Source organism: Protopterus annectens, chromosome 10.part0 (assembly GCF_019279795.1).
Source record: "Protopterus annectens isolate FY-2018-M chromosome 10.part0, PAN1.0, whole genome shotgun sequence".
NCBI lineage: Eukaryota > Metazoa > Chordata > Ceratodontiformes > Protopteridae > Protopterus > Protopterus annectens.
In genome coordinates, this window is record NC_056744.1 from 1492426717 (window position 1) to 1492447822 (window position 21106).

A 21106-nucleotide genomic window follows, 5' to 3' on the forward strand; every position below is an offset into this window, starting at 1 on the left:
AGATTTGGGGATAATCGAGTGGAGATCATTTATGAAAACTGAGAAAAGAAGAGGACCCAGTATAGAGCCCTGAGGAACGCCTATGGTGTTGGGAAGTAGGTCAGATAGCTTGTTTTGCCATTGGACGGCTTGTTGCCTGCAAGAGAGGTAGGCTTTAAACCAGTTTATGGTTGGGATGTCAAGATATAGGGTTTCCAGGGTGTGAAGCAGTTGCTGATGATTGACCATATCAAAGGCCTTTGAGAGATCAAGGAAGAGAGCAGAGGAAATTAATTTCTTGTTACGGTTGTTGTTGACTGAGTCAACAAAGGAGAGCAGGGCAGTGGTTGTACTGTGATGGGGCGAAAGCCATGCTGGGTTGGGGACAGAAGACTATTAAGGTTGAGGTAGTGTAAGAGCTGTTTGTGAACACACCGTTCCATGACTTTAGCTATTGGAGACAATATTGCTATGGGACGGTAGTTGGATGTTGCCGTGGAGGTCCCTCCTTTATGAAGAGGGATGATATATGAGATTTTCCAAATAGAGGGAATGGTAGTTTCAGTTATAGTTCTATTAATCAAGATTGAGATGGGATAGGCAATGGCGTCTGACGCTATTTGAAGGAATTCTGCAGGGAGCTGGTCGGCAGCTAAGGTAGTTGGTTTGAGTTTTTTCAGGAGGGTGCATATATAGGAGGTAGGTACCGGTTGTAGGTTAAAGGTGGGGTGGACTGAGTCTTTACTATGGGTATCAGAAGAGTTGGTAGTGGTAAGCTGACTGGCTAGGGACTGGATGGTCTCGATGAAAAAAGAGTTAAAAGCGTTGGCTATTATCTCTGGTTCTTTCCCAATGAGTTTTTCAGGAGTGGGGGTAGAAGATTTACCCGGGCAGAGGAGCTTATTAAATCCAGCCCAGAATTTCTTTAGGTTATTCTGGTGTTTATCCTGGAGGTGACAAAAATATTGTTTTTTGTCTTGGGTAGTGGCTGCTTTAGTAGTGTCTCTAAGCTGTTGGAAACTTGATGCGATCTAGTGGGGTTTTGGTCGCTCTCCAATTAACCCAGGCCTGGTTTCGAAGTTTAATTTTAGTTTTGGTTTCGCTAGTCAGCCAAGGTGCCATTCGTTCCTTGGTTCTGATTAGTCGGTTTGGGGCATGAGAGTCAAGTATCTTCAGGAAAGTACTATTAAAGTGAGCCACGCTCTCTTCAAGTGGTAGAGTTTTCAGGGTGGACCAATTGCAGGATTTGAGTTCAGCAAGGAAAAGTCTTGGGACAAATTTCTTCTTGTTTCTAACAAATCTATATGAGGGAGAGTTATTAGATAGGCACTTGTGTTTTAGAATATAGGTAATAAGGTGGTCACTGAGGTCATTTGGGAGGGTCCCCGAGGTATAGTTATGTGTGTCTTTATTGGTAAGAATCCAGTCAATGATGCTCTCTTTTTGTTTAGGGTTGCCAATTCTGGTAGGAGAAGAAATATTTTGGGAGAAACCATGTAAGTTAATAGCAAGGGGGTTTGTGGGTGCAGTGTAGAGGGACCAGTCGAGGTTGAAATCACCTAGTACTATGGTTTCTTGAGGGCAATTGGAGGCTAGCCAGCTGAGCAATTGTTCAAGGTTTTCTGACTTATTTCCTGGTGGTATGTAAATTACAATGAGATTAATGTATTTTTGGGTATTTAGGCAAATCTTTAGTGAGATAAGTTCTATATTAGAGATTTTGGGGGGTAGTATAGGATTAGTGATGATGTTAAGGGAATTCTTGAACATCACAGCTAACCCCCCTCCCTTTTTGTTAATCCGATCAGCCCTAAGGGTGTTATATCCAGGGGGTAGGATTTCTTCGTCCTTGGTGGTTGGTTTGAGCCATGTTTCTGATAGGCACATGATGTCTGGGGAATGGGTAGCTAACATGGCATGAAGATTATGAACCTTATTGTTTATACTTCTTAGATTAAGGTGAAGTATAAGGAGGGAGTTGGTAGAGAATCGGGTGGACTTTAGGGAACTAGAGTCTATGGCAGTGGTAAGACCTGGATTGGGGTGGATGTCACCAGCTGTGGCAATGCAAGTTTTCAAGTGATCTAACAATCTTTGCAGTTTGAGTAGCAGCTTAAGATTAGATTTAGCTGCAGATGGCTTGGGGTATCGGAGAGTAAGATACACTGGATTGGAACAGTGTGTATTGGCTGGGTAGAGGGAACGTGTGTTAGTGTGATAGGGGATGTTTGAATGTGTCCTAGTGTAGCTCTTGGGGAAAGGAGTCCCTGAGAGTGTTTGGTTTTCATATCTGGTTAATTAATAGGGAATAAGGAGGAGTACTACTGTAGAAAGGATGATAGAATATGAGGTTTTAACCATGATATGCGAGAGAAAGGCCAATGGGTAGGATGAGGTGGAAGTCTTTTACTAGGTAGTTAAGGAAGGCCTGGAGTGTGGGAGGAGAATTGGTAAATTGACGGGTGATCAGGATTGGTCAAGAGAAAAGGGGGATGGGCTAATGACCTTATAAATGTAGAGGTAGTGGGGGCGGGTGAGATATGGGGGCAGGGTGGGGCGCGGAGCGAGCCCAAGCGGAGCGAGGGCGAAGCGGAGCGGGGAATACACCGCCAGGAGTCTGCAGGGTCTCAGAGGTAGCTGTAGTTCGGTGTATCAGTTTGTTATAAGGTAAGCTACTTTACTGAACAACACCGCCTGAATTACTGGGAGTATACTTTAATTTTGCCAGATTTTGCTTAGGTACTGACTAGTTCCTGCCCACGGAATGCTTCCTTAGTGTACACTTATTTAGTAAGGCTAGTAATTTTACCCTAATGTCCCTTTTCAGGTACAGTTTTTCTTTTTAATTTTAGCTGCTTAAACTGGAGCCGCACTGTGTATAGGTCCTTAGCTGAGAGTGCCCTGGGAGCCACGCAGTGAGGGATAGTAAGGGGGCTTCCTGCAATAAATAGGGAAAAAGACAGGAGTTATAGTGATTTAATTACAAGCTAGGACTCCTAACAAAGTATTACTTTATGGTAAAAGTGTATAAGAGTACAGTCACAATATAAAGAACATTGCATAGCATTCAAACTAGTGATATATCAGTACTGTAAGCACTCTTGCACAATGTTTGCAAACTGGAACATAAACTATGCTAACCCAAGCTTCACTAGCTATTATTAATGCACAAACTCGGTTAGATATACTATATGCACACCAGCAGAAACATCGCTAGGTGATTAGAGGTACAAACGCCAGTAGAATACTTCAGTCATCACACTTTAAGCAAACGCTAACACGATGCTTCACAATAACAAGCCAATGAGGCAAAAACTGCACTGGTTACACTTTAAGTCAAGACAATTCAGTTCAAAATGAGGCAAAACTGCACTGGTTTACACTGTAAGTCAAGACAATTCAATTCAGAAGCATACGCTAACACGATGCTTTACAAACAACACACCAATGAGGCAAACTGCACTGGTTTACAAAATAAATCAAGACTATACAGTTACGCTACTTGAAAAGCACATAGCGACAGTAAATCTGCAAATGCAGAGGTAACTTTTGAAGATTTAAGCAATTTAAGCACTGTACTATGCCTGTAACGTACCTTCAAGTAAGGAGATGCATCCGGGCAGGAGGATAGGGCAGTACCTGCTAGAATTTAGGTATAGGGAGAAAAATGGCGGAAAAGTGATAGGGTTTACAAAACCTCGCTGACATCAGGGTAAGCCCGCCAGGAGTCTGCAGGGTCTCAGAGGTAGCTGTAGTTCGGTGTATCAGTTTGTTATAAGGTAAGCTACTTTACTGAACAACACCGCCTGAATTACTGGGAGTATACTTTAATTTTGCCAGATTTTGCTTAGGTACTGACTAGTTCCTGCCCACGGAACGCTTCCTTAGTGTACACTTATTTAGTAAGGCTAGTAATTTTACCCTAATGTCCCTTTTCAGGTACAGTTTTTCTTTTTAATTTTAGCTGCTTAAACTGGAGCCGCACTGGGTATAGGTCCTTAGCTGAGAGTGCCCTGGGAGCCACGCAGTGAGGGATAGTAAGGGGGCTTCCTGCAATAAATAGGGAAAAAGACAGGAGTTATAGTGATTTAATTACAAGCTAGGACACCTAACAAAGTATTACGTTATGGTAAAAGTGTATAAGAGTACAGTCACAATATAAAGAACATTGCATAGCATTCAAACTAGTGATATATCAGTACTGTAAGCACTCTTGCACAATGTTTGCAAACTGGAACATAAACTATGCTAACCCAAGCTTCACTAGCTATTAATGCACAAACTCGGTTAGATATACTATATGCACACCAGCAGAAACATCGCTAGGTGATTAGAGGTACAAACGCCAGTAGAATACTTCAGTCATCACACTTTAAGCAAACGCTAACACGATGCTTCACAATAACAAGCCAATGAGGCAAAAACTGCACTGGTTACACTTTAAGTCAAGACAATTCAGTTCAAAATGAGGCAAAACTGCACTGGTTTACACTGTAAGTCAAGACAATTCAATTCAGAAGCATACGCTAACACGATGCTTTACAAACAACACACCAATGAGGCAAACTGCACTGGTTTACAAAATAAATCAAGACTATACAGTTACGCTACTTGAAAAGCACATAGCGACAGTAAATCTGCAAATGCAGAGGTAACTTTTGAAGATTTAAGCAATTTAAGCACTGTACTATGCCTGTAATGTACCTTCAAGTAAGGAGATGCATCCGGGCAGGAGGATAGGGCAGTACCTGCTAGAATTTAGGTATAGGGAGAAAAATGGCGGAAAAGTGATAGGGTTTACAAAACCTCGCTGACGTCAGGGTAAGCCCGCCAGGAGTCTGCAGGGTCTCAGAGGTAGCTGTAGTTCGGTGTATCAGTTTGTTATAAGGTAAGCTACTTTACTGAACAACACCACCTGAATTACTGGTAGTATACTTTAATTTTGCCAGATTTTGCTTAGGTACTGACTAGTTCCTGCCCATGGAACGCTTCCTTAGTGTACACTTATTTAGTAAGGCTAGTAATTTTACCCTAATGTCCCTTTTCAGGTACAGTTTTTCTTTTTAATTTTAGCTGCTTAAATTGGAGCCGCACTGGGTATAGGTCCTTAGCTGAGAGTGCCCTGGGAGCCACGCGGTGAGGGATAGTAAGGGGGCTTCCCTAATGTCCCTTTTCAGGTACAGTTTTTCTTTTTAATTTTAGCTGCTTAAACTGGAGCCGCACTGGGTATAGGTCCTTAGCTGAGAGTGCCCTGGGAGCCACGCGGTGAGGGATAGTAAGGGGGCTTCCTTCAAGTAAGGAGATGCGTCCGGGCAGGAGGATAGGGCAGTACCTGCTAGAATTTAGGTATAGGGAGAAAAATGGCGGAAAAGTGATGCGGTTGTCTGTGCCAGTGTGTCGTAAACTTGGAGTGTTTTTGTTTACTTTTTGTTTTTACTGTATGTATATCAAATTGTGTTTGTGTATGTTGTTGTGGATTTAGATCAGGGATGGGACAGGAGAGAGGACAGAGCACAGCAGGCAGGGGTAGCAGTGGTCTAAATAATCAAGCAGAGGATGACAAGACGAGTGTTTAACTTTTTTTTAACTTTCAGCTTAACTTAAGCCAAGGCAGCCCAAGAAGAAGCAAGCAAGTACTTAGTTTCTGCAGCCAGTGCAATGTGGAGCACCCAGCAGATCAGAGTCTAGTCTGCATCCATGCAGTGTCTACTCTGCACATCAAGGATCAGGATAAGAAGAGGATGAGGAAATGTATCTCCTCTGGCAGCTCGACCACCTCTGGCTACAGCAGCAGGTAAAAGAATTTTAAAAGGCGTATATAGATTCATTCAGCTTCAGCACGATGTTGACCTAAGCACCAAACATGCCATGATACAATTTACATTATAATTATAACATGAGCTAAGTGATGAAGTGATTATTAACTTCCATTAAGGGAAATGTTTTCATTTACAGTCTGTGGAGTGCTTGTGCATACATGGGCAGGCAGAAATTCAGAATACAAAATAGATCATTGGGAAAATGTTTCTATTTGTTGTGCCAGTTGTAATTCTTGTGCATACATGGGCAGACTGCAGAAGGGATTGTTGAGGTAAATGTTTCATTTGATATCAGTGGAATGCTTTTATAAATGGGCAGATCTGGAGTCAGTAGAGCTCTTGTGCATTCATGGGCATACTACTGAAGGGATCATTAAGGGAATGTTTATATGTCTGCAGCATGAAATAATATAATGCTCTTGCATGCTCTAATCCTTGTAAATTAATTGAAACAAAAGCAGATTTCATGAAAGTTTGAAATATTTCCTTTTTATGTTTTTATATTTCTTGATATCACCTCAGCAGTCATGTCACGTCTGAGATTTAAGCATTTGTTATTACAGAGGTAACTGCTTTTGGCTGTTTAACCAGAGGATCTAAAACAGCACCAGCATCTCATTTGTATAAAGAAGTCAAAAATCCAAATACCTGGTCAGTTCACATACAAAGTGTCAGTTTTTCATTTTGAGGTCCAGAGCTGTTGCTGCAGTAGAGCTTTTTGTAAAGGCTATGTGGTCAGCGGAGTGTAAATTAGCATGTAAATGAACAATTTTAAAATGTTTAATTTACAATCAGTGGAGTGCTAGTGCTTCTGCATACATAGGCAGAATACAGACTGGATCATTGGAAAAATATGACTTTTTGTGTCAGACTTGGTGTAATCCTTATGCATACTTGGGAAGACTACAGAAGGGATCTTTGGGCTAAATGTTTCTTTTGGAGTCAGCTGAGTGGTTGTTCATAAACTGGTAGACTACAGAAGGACTTGTGTTAAATGTTTCCTTTGGACTCTGTGTAGTGACTATGCATACATCTGCAAACTACAGAAGGGATTCCTGGAGAAATATTTCATTTGGAGTCAGCGGAGTACTTGTGCTTTCATGGGCACACTACAGGTGGGATCATTGAGGAGAAATGTTTCATTTGGTTTTAGTGGAGTACTTGTGTTGAAACACTATTGCTGTGTTTATTTTGTGTTTTATATTTTATCTGTTCTTCAAGTTGTGTTTAAAAGTTGATATCCCACAATTTCATTGGAGTGGGTGGGGTTACATAATTATGTATGCAAATTTTATGTTAATCAACATACCAATTTTGGCCAGTTGTACCTATTTTTCATGGGCCTTTGTCCAGATTTTTTATGATTCCAGGTTGAGAAGTATGACACACACTCATACATACATTCACAGTAGTAGCCAACAAGCAAATCACACCTATTCATAATTCTTGGCAACCTTAATTCAATCTTTTCAGTAAGCACTGCTAAATTAGTTACTATCTAACCTAATTTCAGATTATCATCCTAAATACTTCACTCATAAATTCAGGGTCTGCTATAGTACTCAACCTTCAACCCCTAGAGTACTGTACCACCCCTAGTCTTCTGCCCTCTGTCAACATGGGTTAGCATTCTGCTCTCACTAACTCGTAGCTGATTACTAGGCTAATGACCACTGGGACCTTTTTAGGCCTAGCTATGCTTCCCAAGAATCAGACTATGAACCTTGTGTCTTTGAGGTAAATACCTTAATCATTATGTCAATCCCCAGTACTTACCCCATCTGGAGCAAGTCTAATTAAATGAGCTGTTCTAAGTTAGTGTAGCAATTGCCATATGATTACTGTCATGTGCTTCTAGCAACTCACAGAATAACCTGTGAGAAATATAATTTTTAGGAAAAATAGAGACAAATCTCTCACATCAGCCCACTAATCAGTAAGCCTCATATACCCACAACAGCAGTTACATCACACCACAAAGTCTATAAGTTATGTTGACACTGTAAAATAACCAGCCTACTAAAACACACTAAGGGGTCTCACACAAGGTAATGCACACCGCTTTGACACTTGCACATACTGCACATCTACACAGTTCACCCAAGAGCCACCAAGATAGCAAACCTAACTCAATTAGGTCACTTGCCGACTAAATCTGCTTCTGCATAGTTTGGTCAGAGGTGACCCTCAAGTTAGGCACTCAGATTTTACAATCATCAGACTGGACAAGATCAAGGTGATTGAAAGTTCTGTTCAGTGCAAGGATCCATGATGTCACATGGGCCCTAAGATCCCTAATGTCAAGAGTTTACCAGAATATTCCTGATTTTCCTCATATTTTTGCTCTGTCCATTACTGTAAAATGTATGATTTCCTGGTAAAATCACTGAGCATTTCTGTCAGCCAGTAATTCTACACATTACACTTTCATACTTCTTATTGTCCACAGAATGCATGTTGCTGCCAAAATTTGGAGTTTTATTAACTTTTTAAAGTAATTTTAGAACTATTTCAACATTACATAATACAAACACAGACACACACACAAATGCACACTCTGCATTTCCAGAGATTAAATTTCAATTTGTTTTACTGTACATGAGTTAATCTCATGCATGTCACAGGGGATATAATTTTATTTGTCTCTGGTCTCCACCTGCCATCAATCAGACATCAGCCACAGGCTTAAGGCAGGTATATGTTTATTTTATCCTCAGTTAGCCATGTTAGCCCCATTAGGTCAGTGTTCTATTTTAAGAGGAGACCTGAGGTAGTATTCATAGGTTCACAGATGTATAGTAGGCTAATGACCACTTGGGCCTTTGTAAGCCTAGCCATGCATCCCAAGTGTATCCTGCAAATTTTTTAAGCCTTAGAGGTTATTTTAAGATATATATATATATATATATATATATATATATATATATATATATATATATATATATATATATATGTGTTATGACTTACAGACCACCTGCATCCGATAGAGACATAGTGCTACACCTAGGAGAATTTCCAAATTCACATCCACTGGTCCAGGTTATGTTTAAATAAGGTTAGGGAAGAGTTCTGCTTCATATGGATGAGAAGCCTGTTCCAGAGGAGGGGAATTCTCTGAGATACATACTAGCCTTTTCAACATGTCCTATTTATGTCGGAAGCAAGGTTTAAGTCCCTAGATCAAGCTATTGGTTTTGGAGATGTATAAAAGGTCCGTAAGAGCAGGAACCAGTGATGCCTTGTATGGCAGGCACAGACTGTCTGTCAGCAGTCTATACAAAAGTGAGTATAGAAAATGGGCTTTGAGGTGATCTGCATAGGACATGCACTCCTTTGGTGAGAAACCTCTGTGAACATTTCAGTTGCTGTATGTGCCTGGTCAGATACATCCCAAAGGGGGAGTTGTACTAGTGATGGGCCTGATGAGGGCCAAATACAAAGGAACGATGACCTCCTTGGACCCAGATGGCATGCCCTTGCTTATAAGCTGAGAAACATAGAATGATTTCCTTACTACCCAGGTTAATATCATCATATGTCCCTAAATCCCTCGGTCAACTCTAAGAGGTATGTTTTCTATGAGATAGTTTCCTAAGGTGGCCAACTTCCCAAAGGGTACTGTTATGCATTTCATGGCATTGAGTTTTAAGTTGTGGCTTTAGCACTAGTCATTTGTCTGTGTTAGTCCTTCCTGTAAGATGTTAGTGACTTGAGGGAATCTATGTCTGTTCCTAATTTGTAGTCATCTGCAGACTTGGCCAGCCAGATACCTTTGACATTGACTTTGACTTCCAAGGAATAAATGCCAAAAAGGATCAGGCCCAGCACAGAGTCCTAAGGGACTCCACTAGTGACCTAACTCTTTAGGAGGGGGTCTTCCCTATTCTAACTTCCTGGGTCCTATATGAGAGCCAGCTGACTATCAAACCATATTATACGGGTTAATGCCTAATTCCATGAGTTTGTTTACAATGCCTGAGTGGGGTATTGCATCAAATGTCTTAGTCAGGTCAAGGGAGACAGTATTTATTGTTTTGCCCTCATCCATTGCCTTGGTGATATTTTCAAAGAAGTCCAGCTGGTACAGTGGGCATGATCTGACTTTAACAAAGCCAAACTAGTTTGGATCCAGAGTCTGAAGGTTTCATATCTCATTATTAATTATATCCATAATAATTCTTTCAACAGCTTTGCATATGAGACAGAGACTAGTCAGACTTATGGGTCTGTAGTTCACACAGTCTGTTGATGGATCACCCTTGCTTAGAGAGATGACCATTCTATTCCTCCATTCATGTGGTACAAAGCCTGTCTGCAGGATATGGATAAATAGTGATGCTAGTGGTACAGATAAGTCATGCTGCAGGCTATTTAAAAAGCATCCTGGAATATTATTGGAGCCCATCAGTGTGGTGTTCTTAGCCTTAAAGATGCTATTTAGGATCTACTCCTGAGTGATGGTTGGGGAAGGTATATTTCATTTATTACTTGTGAGGCAGCAAAGGTGGGAAGAGAGGGGGGTAAAAGTGGAACTGAATTTATCACCCAACAGATTTGCTATATCTTGCTGTTCTGTGTTTGTGGATCCATTAACAATCAGTTCTGCACACTATTGTATACCACCTTTGATATTTCAAACATAGCTAAAGAAAGCCTTGTGGTTGTCCTTGGCCTGGTAGACTAACATTATCTTAAAATAGCTTTTGTAGAATTAATTTGCCTTGTTAGTTGTTTGTTTAGCCTGATGAGACAGTTTTTATTCTGCTGGGTATTGCACTTCCTAATTTTTGCTATGACTTTTTTTCCTTTTGCTGTTCAATCTGTCTATGTTTGGATTCACCGGGGTGGTTTGTTTTTTATGTTTGTTCTGGACTATTTCTTCTAGGCACATTCTGTCTATATGCATCTGTGACAAACCAAAATGCTGCCAGCCCAGCAAGCTGGAATTTTGTAAATAATTATATGTCACTTGAAAATATTAATATGGATTATATAGAAATGTGACATTGCCAGCCCAGCTATATGGAATTTTGTAAATAATCATATATCATTTGTGAACATTAATATGACCCATAGGCTTGTCTTACAAATGTAAGAAAATTATATGTTATATGGATATTAAACGTGTGTGTTGAACTGTATGTTATGTACTGAGCTTCAAGAATGTAACCACAGTGTACCCTACTGGGAAAGAACAGAAATGGATGTAAACTATATGCCTTTGCAAATGTATGTTTTAATAGTAGTAGCTGGGACATATAGAGTTAGCTTGAAAACCATCAAGAAAATAAGCTGAAATTGTTTGCAATTGTGTTATCTCTCAGTTTCAGCAAAAAGACATGATGTCTACAGCTAAAACATGTTTCTATTGTCCTGGAAAGAAATAATTACTACGTTTCAAATGTTAAATTGTTAATTGTTTTACAACTTCTAGTTCCAGGCAAACTTTTGAGAGATAAGTATTCTTTCACAGAGAAATGTTAAATTTTGTTATGTTTCTGTTAGCCTGGGAACTGAGGGCAGATGGAAAAGAATGATGTCATCCAACTGACCCAGCAGTAATGTCTGATAGTAATTTAAGAACTATCTCAGAGAGAGTCTGAGCATTTTGTGCTTGGTTTTGGACCTGGCAAGAACATCCATTCATCTGTATTTGCCTTGGTAATAGTACATACTAGATTACAGTAATCTCTCTTAGATATAGACAGGAATATAATAAGATTAGTTTAGATGTTTTCTGTATTTGTGTGAGACTGTCCTGCAATATTGTTTAAAATATTTCCTGTGATTCTGAAGTCTGTTGTCACTGTGTTGAGTTATTGAGTATTGTCTTGTGGTTTTATTATTTATTATTAAATATATTTAAACTTTTTAATTGTGGCTGGTTTGTTTAGAGATATTAAAGCTCTTGGAGTACTTGCATGTGTATTTGTTGACATTGTATAAGCAACTACATTAGCCTTACAATCTTGGTCACACTTACCATTTGGATAATAGTAACATTACACAGTAGAATTGGTCACCCTTTGGGAAGGGCCTTATAGTAGCTGGTAAGTAATAGTTGGTGGCAGTGATAACTTTTTTAGTCTGGGCAGAAGGGAGCATAGTTAGTGTATGTTTGTATATAAATCAAATCTCAAAGTGTGTGTGTGTGTGTGTGTGTGTGTGTGTGTGTGTGTGTGTGTGTGTGTGTGTGTGTGTGTGTGTGTGTGGTGTGTGTGTATGTGTTTGTGTGTGTGCGTCAGCTACTTGGCAGGGACACAAAGTACTGATTGGACACAGAGGGTGCTGGAGGTTTTTGCTTGATCACTCGGGTGAGATCTTAACCCTATAGCTGTGCCAGTGGGGAGTCTCATTGGGGATCTGCAGAAAGAGTTAGAAACCAGCCCCGGATTGACTGTGATCTCTGTGTGCTCTTAGGGGAAATTGTACTTTTCTGTGTGTGTACTTGTCATTCTCCCAATGTGCACGTCCCTCACTGGTGATAGTGGTGAGGATTGAAGCTCATTGATTTCTGGGCCAGTGCAGGAGCATCACAGCATCTATTTAACATGATTATACAGAATTTTTGTGTGCAATACTGCAAAGGCTGCTGTGTACTCTGATTTTGAAGGGACTTGAAAGTTTGTCAGGTAATCACTAAATTATAGGTAGTTTGCCTTAAAGCAGTCCCGTAGTTCCTAAATGTTACTTTTTTTTTTTTTTTTTTTTTGAGGATAACAGCATTGATTTTTATTTCAAAGGAGATAGCTTTATGGTCTGGCTTTACCTAAAAGGACATTAGATGGGGGGTGCAGCTTTCTCCCATATTTGTGAGGACCATATCCATTATGTTTGCACCCCTACTGGGCAAATGGACTAACTGATCCAGGGTGTTTGTGCTTACAAATTCCAGGAATCTCTGCTCCTGCAAGTTTTGGGGTTGTGTAGGATTCCCAATTTATATAGGTGTAGTTAAAGTCCTCTATGAACATGGCATTGGATTGAATGGTAAGTGTCTACACTAGGTCTAAGTGTGAGCTATGGGTTTTGTAGGTCATAGAGGGTGATCTATAATTTGCAAGAACAGGATATGGGACTCTACCTGCCCTGCAAGAGTGCTCTCTGTCTCATTAAACAATGTCTTGGTCTTGGTAACTGCACAGATGTTTGTATTTTACAAGGTAAGGAGAGCATACAGAGGGTGGAGTTTCTTGTTTAGGCTCCTGACATTGAGCAGTAACATGTATAGATTCCCCTGGTTGATTTTGTTAAGATGGAAGGTTTGTCAACTTGGCATTGCCTAAACAAGCACTATGAGGGAGGACAATGTTTATCCAGTATTTGAAATCCTAATGGGGACATTGTAGACCATCCTTGGCAAACAAAGAATTCTGATTAGGGGAAATTTGGCATTAAGTGTAGTGGGATTTTTTGCATTCACCTGAGCTACAACCACCTCAGGCAGCTGAAGCTACTGTTTAACATAGGTTCACAAGTAAGTAATTGAGTAGCTGCCCTTGTAAAGCAAAATCAGGAGTTCAAGATAGCATTATGCTGGACTGCATTGCCAAGAAACTGAAAAATGAAAGCAAGCACCTGTGGAGACTATAACCCATGGCCTTCTGATCTTCAGTCAACAAAGGTGAGTGTGCTACACTGTGACCTACAGACATTCCATGCACATATATACAAATGTGCATGTGTATATAAGCAATGGCTCACAAGTGACAATTACCAGACTGTTTCTACCTAAAAATGTCTTTAGCCTGTAGCACATATGGTACACTGTACATACAACAGTTTTATCCATTTAGTGGTCTTTACAAAGAATTTCAGCAAAAGAAAACCACCATGAAAGGGAAAAGTTTAAAGAGTCAATGAAATAACTGCTGAATGGATTGGGCAGTAGTACAGAACCTACCTAGACAGTCTCTGGTTGGTCCTTTTGAGGTTGCTGATCAGCCAGTCATACATGACAACTATAGTGTTTCACTTCACTTAGTTTGTATCTTAAAAAAGTCAGAACCAGCAAAATGCCCGGGCAGAACAGATGGTCCAGGGAAGTAAATACTGTGGGAAGAAATAGCCAGGGAATTGTTATGGCTAGGCTTGTATAGGCCCTAGGGCCGATAGCCTAGTGCCAACCTATGACCCTATGAACCTAGTCTAAATGTATGGACGGCATTGTACCCTGCACTGTCAGGGTGCTCTCTGCGGATTTAAACCACATCTAAGTAACTGCACAGATATCTACATTCTCTAAAGTGAGGACAGTTTGGAGGGAGTGGCGTTTCTTGTTTAGGCTCCTAGCATTGAGCAGTAATGACTTTAGACTCCTCTGAGTTGGCTTTGTTGAGCTGGACATTTTGGTCAGTTTGTCGTTGCCTAAAAAAGACACTATGGGGAGAGGACAATGTTTTAGCCAGTACTGGAAAGTTTAGCAAGGACAGGTGCAGACCATCCTTGGCTAACAAAGCATGCTGATTAGGGGATATTTTATCATAAGTGTAGCTGGATCTTTTACATCCACCTGAGCTACAACCATGTCAGATAACTGAGGCCACTGTTTAACCTTTCATCTAAAGGACAGCAAAATCAGGAGTTCAGCACAGCTTCATGCTGGACTACATGGTCAGTAATGGAAAAATGAATCCAAACACCTATGGTAAGAATAGAGCCCATAGCCTTCTGATCTTCCAGCAGCAAAGGTGAGTGTGGTACATATGTATGCCTTTCAAATGACAATTCCCAAAGTGTTTCTACTTGAAAATCTCATTAGCCTGTAGCACATATAGTCCACTGCAGACACAACCAGCAAGATTAGTTTTATTTATTCACTGGTCTTTGTGAAAAGTTTTGTTAAAAGAAAACCAGCATGAAAGGGAAAGGATTAAGGAACCACAGAAGTAACTGATGAATGGATTGGGCAGAATTTGCCTAGGTTATGTCTGCTTGGTTCTTTTGAGGTTTCTAATCAGTCATTCCAACCTAACAATTGTAATGGTTCAGTTTACTTAGTTTGTATCTTACTCTATCGTCCTACAAAAACAATAATAATAATTCCAGAGCCAGCAAGACACACAGGTAACAGTTACCAATCTACAAATCTAATAGAACAAGGCAGGAGTCCCAGGAGACCAGGACTGAGAGCAAAACAAACAATGAGCCAGCAAATGTACCTCACAGATGACAGAGTAAGGAGACTGATGAGGCAGTTACATTTGTATTTAAGTTAATTTACAGCTGTCACTGAAGCAGGTAGTCCACTAGCCTTTGGTGATGGAAAACAAAAATGTTGTGTGCTCTGGTAAAACTCCAGGTGATTGGATTACTGACACTGAAGTGCAGCATTAGGGAGGTACTAAATTAGGGAGGTGCTGCATTAGGGAGGTGAAGCATTAGGGGAGGTACTGCATTAGGGAGGTGCAGCATTAGGGACAGGCTGAATTAGGGAGGGGCTGCACTCATGATTCTGCCTTCCTTCTGATGAGACATTAACCCAAGGTCCCACCTGCTTGAGTTAGTGATAGCTCAGGTAAATGGTGAAATATCCCAAAATACCTATTGAAAATGTAGGGGAAGTTCCCTAATATCATAGCTAAATTTCCACTAACCATCTCAGGTCTCCCCTAAAAAGACACCACTAGCCAATTGGGCTTAATTAGTCAACAAAGGATAAATAAAACATAAAATGTTATGGTCAACCTCTTAGTTCAGGAGATATGGACAAAGCTTAAAATAATGGGGGAGAGAACAAATGCCCAAAAATAAGGCCAGAATTTAAATGTTGCTCTTATAAACTTAGAAAGATGCTAGAATAACAAGATTTGTATTGGCGTGCATTTTCTAAAGGGTGTGAATTCTGAAACTCAGATTTATGTCATTATTTAGTGACTTCCATCCTCAGTGATTTACAAGAAAAAGTGCAGTTGTGTAAAGTCTTACCATAATGGTAGATGTCTTTGCCTTCGCTGCTGCATTATTCTTAACATATGGGGATTTACTATTGTGGAAGCTCGACATTCAGCCAGTCTATGAAAGACTCATGTTACTTTAAAAGTACACTGAACATCCTCCAAATGCTCCTTGTGTAGTATAGGGCATAAAGGTGATGTTCAGCCCTACCATCATCAGAACTGATTGCTCCAGTAGGAACACCAATCCAAATAACCCAAGAGGTAATCTGTACCTCCAGGAAAGCAAAGGACTAGGGGGAAGGAGGGAGGGAGCAAATACTGCAGTAGTGAAGGCAAGGACATTTACCATTATGGTAAGATTTTGGGAGGGTGGCCTGATGGTTAAGGTGCTTGCTTTCCAAACACAAGGTGCAGGTTTTGAGTCTCACAAAGGATAATTGGCTAGGCTTAAAATGGCTCACAAGGGCAGTTAGCCTCATACTAACCTACTAACCTATGAACCTATTACGCAACTGCACTATGTCCTTACATTCAGTAGTCTTAACATATGGGAGAGTGCCAAAGCTGAAGAGGAAACTAGAGAGGGGAAAGCTCAGAAGAGTCCCCTAATAAGCCATGAAAAATAGTACTAGCAAAACCAGCCCTAGCTCTAGAGATACCATCCAACTTGCAGTGTTTGGTAAAGGCATGCACAGAAGTCCAGGTAGCTGCTTCAAGAATAGAAAAATGTAAGCCCTTGAAAAAAGTACCAGAAGAAGCCACAGCTCTACTAGAATGAGCCTTGACTGAAGAGGGAAGGCACTTGCCACGAAAAGTGTAACAAAAAGAAATAGACTTAGACATCCTAGAAAAAATAGTATGCTTGGATACAGCAAGTCCCTAAGATCTAAAATCCTTTCTCCTACCCAGCATGGATTCCTCCCTGGTCACAGCACATCTACTGCTGTAATCTCCTTCTTAGACATAGTCAACAAAGCCCATGACTCAGGACAATTCATGTCAGCTCTCTTCCTGGATCTGTCAAAACATTCAACACCATCTCTCACTCTATCCTCCTCTCCCAACTCTCTTCTATAGAAATATCCATCCGGTCACTTAATTGGTTCAAAAGCTATCTCTCCAACAGAGAACATGCTGTTAAATCGCATGATTATATTTCCCCCTTCCTTCACAACCCAACAGGGGTTCCATGAGGCTCAATTCTAGGCCCTCTTCTATTTAACATATTCATAACCAAACTTCATCAAGGTATCCCATACAGCTCTCAGAAACTTCCTGGTGGTAATGGAAGCCAGAAGAAGAACAGTTTAAAAGAAATAAATGAGAGTTGAGGCCTTTGGAGGAGGCAGGCGGCCAGCATTGGTACTGTCTGAATCCTGTAGACCAGAAAAAAATGATCCTGAGAAGGAGTCAGAGAAAACTTTTTGAAATTTATAGTGAACCCCAGACTCTGAATAAGGGAAATGGCAAAATGAGATTTTGCAAAATGGCCTCTGTAGAGGACACCCGAATCAACAGGTCATCCAAGTAAGGAAATATTTGGATCCATTGAAGCCTGAAAAAAACAATCACAGGTGCAAGGCATTTGGTGAACACCCTTGCGGAAGTAGAAAGGCCAAAGGGCAAAGCAAAGAACTGAAAATGGCAGGAAGCAACAGAGAAAGGCAAAAACTTCCTGAAAAGTAGATGGATTGGAAAATGGAGATAAGCATCCTTGAGATCCACAGTCACTGCAAAGGTCTGAGAGAGCAAGAGAGGAAACAGAATCTGAAGGGACAACAACCAAAAGGAAGGCACTTTTAGAAAAATGTTTAGATGAGAGAGGTATAGAATAGGTCTCCGAGTGCCCTCTTTCTTGAGCACTAGAAACAGTCTGGAGTATAACCTTTTTTCCCTGTTTTGGGGCATAGGCACCCCTTGAATAGTTCCCTGAGTCAAGACATTTTAAAGAATCTCTGGGAAAAATAAAAGTTGTTCCCAAGGAGACTGAGGAATGCCCATAAAAGGTGGATGGTATTTCTACATCAGGAAGTACCCCTAATGAATGAATGGCATAACCCAAGAATCCTGATCAACCAGGAAGAGAAAGAGAAAGAGGAATGTGGCTTGAAAGGGACAGATAGTCATACAGCACCTGGTTTGTCTGGAAAGGAAGGCTTTGAAGTTCCCAAAAACTGCAGAAGAAAGCTGTTTGCCACTCTTCTTACCTTTATTAGAAGGGCGGGATATCCTATGAACAAAGGCAGGATTAGCAGGGCAGTATATCTGAAATTTAGGCACAGGAGAAACAAACACCTGTTTATGCTCCTGTAAGGCCTTACCCTTATCCTGAAGGGACTTAAAACAAACCAGCAGCAGCTTCCCCAAGCAAAGCTTAGAATCCAGAGGAGCATCCATTAACTTAGCTTTAATATCATCAGGTAGAAGTTGAAGCTTAATCCAAGAATACCTCTTCATCACTGAACCAAGAACAGCAGCCCAAGAAGAGGTATCTGCTGCATCATAACTATAGTTAATAGAATAATGAATGACTTGAGAGGAAGTCCTTAGCAAGGAAAGAATGGAAGTTTTACCCACAGAGTCTGGAAAATCAGAAATATGTTGACAAGCCTGAGAAACAAGAACCTCTTACCTAGACATGTGGGTCTGATAATTAACAGCCCTAAAAGCTAGGGTAGAAGAAGTGTAAACATTCTTAGCCAGTCTTTCCATAGCTCTGTTGTCCTTGTCAGAAAGCAATAACTTTGGTGAAGAAAGCAATTGAGATGGCTTATCAGAGGCTACAGACTCTACAGAGGGGTCAGCGGCAGGACATTTATATAAAAAATAACAGTCCTCAGGTACTCTGTTAAACCTGTCAGATTTCTTGGGAGCAGAGGACAGAGAATTTAACACTGGAGAAGCATTGGAAAAAGCATCCAGCAAAGCAGCCAAAACAGGAGGAAGAGCCACAGGCTTAAGAGACTCCAACTGCAGCAACTCATAGTACCTCTTATGGATATCAAAAACCTGGGCACAATCCCACTTTAAAAAATCCATCATCCTAGGGAGTGTGCCCCCAAAGGAAATTTCCTCAAAAGGAACATCAGGACTAACAGATTCCTCCTCTTCTAACCCATAGTCCAAAAGAGAAGGAATTTGAGTAGAATAAGTTAGGGATTTGTCATCAGAATCTGAACCATCTTCAGAAGAATCCTGTTCTCTAGACCTTTAGGCCTTTTAAGAGGAGTAGATGGCCAAGGAGAAGGAGGAAATTAAACCCCTTGAGGAAGCTGTAAGGACATTAAAGCAGTAAATAGCCCCTGAGTAAATGTTTGTCACTCACCATAGGAGCAGACGAAACATGTTTAAGTTTTAGTTTCTTTTTTTAAGGGAACATCCCCTCTAAAAAGCTGAGAAGGCTCAGACCCAGGATGACAGTCGAGAACCATACTAGGAGCTTCTTTTCCAACTAAAAATAGAGGAACTCCCCTAGCACCTCGGAAAAATTCAACAATGGTTCTCCTTGAATGTCGGAGACAGATGCCTGCAAAACCTCTTCAGATGTGCTGCCTGCAGGATCCTCACAGGCCTCCAACATGGTCTTGGCAGAGAAATCCAACACAGCCAGACAAGCCTCTGGGTTTGTAATGACCTCAGAAGAAGTACCTGGCAGAGGCTGGACAGCAGAAGATTCCTGTGTTATCTTTTTCAGCTTTTTCTTCCCTAACAACTGACCCTCGGGGCAGGAAATTCCTTCCAGTGTATCCTTGGTGAGAAGCTTAAGATGCTGGTTCTGAAGATACAAAGAAAGGGAAGAGGATGAATGCCTAACAAACTGAACAGGACATACGGTCAAGAGAAGCTCTTAGACAAAAAAAAATGACACTTACAGTGGCAATCTTTATGGGAAATCTGCCTCCCACACTGGCATTTATCCTTCCTGGATGACATTAACCCCAAGGACCACAAAACAAGAGAATGGAACACTTATCTGCAACTGCAAAGAAGTCAACAAACAGGCATAGTTAGTCACAGGAGAACGAAAACATGTTCAGCTGGCAGAGAATGAAAGCAGGTCAATGGACTGATGTGAAAAGATACATTCTGACTATGGTAGGCCTGAACATCACCTTTATGTCCTATGCTATGCAAGGAGCATTTGGGTGATGTTCAGCGTACCTTTAAAGCAACCAAAGTCTTTGGTAGACTGGTTGAATGTCAGGCTTCCATGGCAGGGAATCCCCATATGTTAAGAATACTGCAGCAGTGACTGTAAGGACATCTACAAGTTTCATGAGTAACAGATGAAAAATGTAAAGCAAAAAGCTGGACAATTGAGAGGTATGATTGCAGTATAAGAAGTGACTGCTCAGTGACATGCTCCTGAAAGAATACAGTATCCAACATGTAGCTTGCAGTCCCATAACTCCAGTACCATTTCTGTCCTCTGTCTCCCACCTTGAACCCAAATAATTTAGGCCAATGAAAGGCAGTCACCATCCTTCCCCAAGTTGTGAAACATTAGGGAAACAAGATTTGTTGGAAGGCTCACTTCCTCTGACAGGAATGTAAATATTTTACACAGAGTTTTAACAAACAGTTAAAGAGGGTCATTGGTCATACCTCCCAGTCTGTAGATATTAAAAATAAAAACAACACCCTTGAAAGGCAGGAATATCCAGCTAAAAATATGGACAACTAATTAGCACAAAATTTAAATACTAAATGACACATAACTCTTACACCCCCAGTAAGAATGTGGGATACTACTCAAAACATGTTTAAAATTCAGAGAGTGATAAAAACAATGGACAATTATAACCTCAATATCAGAGACAAGTGTAAAATCTGTAGACTTTAATGAACTGTACTGCAAAATTCTACCACATAATGTCATTCATATTTTTGCCACAGAAAAAGAGAGATGGAAGATGTGTAGTTGTATGTGCTTCAAAAATCACATGTGACAAGAGGGAGTCAGAAAATTGCATAAAGGAATAAATAAAGTATGAAAATAAGAACATCATGTATAGGAATATACCAAGCTTAAAAATAGGAACATCCCTCAAAAATGGGGACACTTGAGAAGTTAGCCTTGGAGGGATGTCAGCTGCCAAGTGCTGTTCAGACAAATACCTAAAAGTTTCAGCACTTTGTCTAACAGCTGATAACAAGCACAGCATTCCTTTGGGGAGCAATGCTTTAAAAATGTTTTATTTTTATAATATTTTCCCACCCCCTCACTGACTACACAAACATTATGACATAGGACTTATGTTGCACATACCTCTCAACTGTCCAGATTTTTCCAGGACGTCCAGATTTTTGCCACATATTTTTGCTCTGTTCCTCATAAAACTTGTGGTTTTCTGGAATTTTGTGGCAAATCAGTGAGTAATGAATTCACTAAATAATGACAGTTGTTTG